This window comes from Gossypium arboreum, chromosome 4, assembly GCF_025698485.1.
Source record: "Gossypium arboreum isolate Shixiya-1 chromosome 4, ASM2569848v2, whole genome shotgun sequence".
NCBI classification, from domain to species: Eukaryota; Viridiplantae; Streptophyta; class Magnoliopsida; order Malvales; family Malvaceae; genus Gossypium; species Gossypium arboreum.
This window is the reverse complement of record NC_069073.1, coordinates 114,381,266-114,383,113: the sequence shown is the minus strand read 5'-3', so window position 1 is coordinate 114,383,113 and position 1,848 is coordinate 114,381,266. Positions and strand designations below refer to the sequence as shown.

At 37.9% G+C, this 1,848-nt stretch overlaps 1 non-coding gene across 1 annotated transcript; it reads right to left on the bottom strand.

Moving 5' to 3' along the window:
* Positions 1-311: 311 nt before the first annotated feature.
* LOC128292265 (small nucleolar RNA R71) lies at positions 312-418 on the bottom strand. The gene has a single exon (XR_008282249.1). It is a non-coding gene; the product is annotated as a small nucleolar RNA R71 (small nucleolar RNA).
* Positions 419-1,848: the final 1,430 nt, after the last annotated feature.

Genomic DNA, 1,848 nt, shown 5'->3' with positions numbered 1-1,848 from the left:
AGTTAGACCTGCTGTTGCTACAAACAATTTTGAACTGAAACCTAAGACGATTCAAATGATACAACAGTTTGTTAGTTTGATGGTTTGCAGGACGAGGATCCAAACACTCATTTAGCGAATTTTCTAGAACTCTGCGACACATTTAAAATCAATGGCATTTCTGATGATGCCATTTGGCTTCAGTTATCCCCCTTTTCATTAAGGAATAAGGCTAAATAGTGGTTGAACTCGTTACCATGAGAGCAATCACTACTTGGGAATAAGTGACCGAAAAATTTTTATTTAAATATTTTCCGCCGGCTAAAACGGCTAAATTGAGGAATGATATTTCTTCTTTTGTGCAGATGGATCTAGAAACTCTTTATGATGCATGGGAGAGATACAATGACCTATTGAGAAGGTTCTCTCACCATGGGTTACCTTTATGGTTACAGGTTTAGACTTTTTACAACAGTGTGAACCCCTCAACAAGGCAACTTATCGATGCAACCGCCGGTGGAACTTTAAACAACAAAACACCTAAAGAGGCTTATGAATTTATTGAAGAGATGTCACTGAATAACTATTAGTGGCAAGTCATGAGAACAAAGCCGACAAAAGCAACTAGTGTTTTCAATCTCGACACGGTCACTATGCTATCAAACTAGGTAGAACATTTAAATAAAAAGATTGATGGTTTACATGGTTCTACTCAGGTACATCCATTGATGAGGTGTGACTCAAATGGATGAATGCACAACCCAGATTATCCCCCCTTCAACCCTGGCACCGAGGAGGAACAAGTCCACTATTTGTATAATAACTCTAAACCTCAAAATAACCCGTATAGTAACACTTATAATGTGGGTTGGAGGAACCATCCCAATTTCTCGTGGGGTGGTCAAGGAAATCAAAGGCCATAACATCCTCCGGGTTTTCAACAACCACCTTACCAGTAGGAAAAGAAACTGAACCTTGAGGAGATGCTGACGAAATTCATAGTGATATCTGAAACACGTTTCCAAAACACCGAGACAACTCTTAAAAATCAGCAAGCATCGATTCAAGGGCTCAAGAATCAAATAGGCCAGTTGGAAAAGATGATTTCCGAAAGACCACAAGGTAGCTTGCCGATTAATACTGAAAATAACCCAAGGGAGCAGCTTAATGCAATTACTGTTCGAGATGAAGAAGGGTTAGTTGAACCTGAACCAGAACCGAAACACGGATTTGTGGTAAGTAAAGGTAAAGATGAGGTGGACCACAGTGAGAAAAAATCTATAAGTAGAGAATATAAACCTCGTGTACTATATCCCAATGCGACATGGAAAGACCACACAGACGAACAATTTGGCAAATTCCTTAAATTGTTAAAGAAATTACATATTAACTTACCGTTTATTGAAGCTCTTTCGTAGATGTCAAACGCAGTTAAATTTTTAAAGGAGCTTTTAGCAAATAAGAGGAAGTTGGATGATACGTCGCATGTGGAGTTAAATACAGTTTGTTCAGCCATTCTATAAAATAAGCTACCCAACAAATTGAAAGATCCAGGGAGTTTTACGATTCCTTGTTTAATTGGTAGTTTAGATGTTGATAATGCATTGGCTGATTTAGGGGGGAGCATTAATGTCATGCCCTATAAAATGTTTAAACAACTAGGTCTTAGGAAACCCAAAAAAACTAGGATGAGCATTCAGTTAGCAGATAAAACCATTCAATTTCCTAGGGGTATCATTGAAGACGTACTTGTCAAAATCGATAAATTTATATTACCAATTGATTTTGTTGTTCTAGACATGGAAGAGGATAATGACATGCCTTTGATTTTAGGACGACCCTTTTTAGCAACTGCTAGAACTATTATTG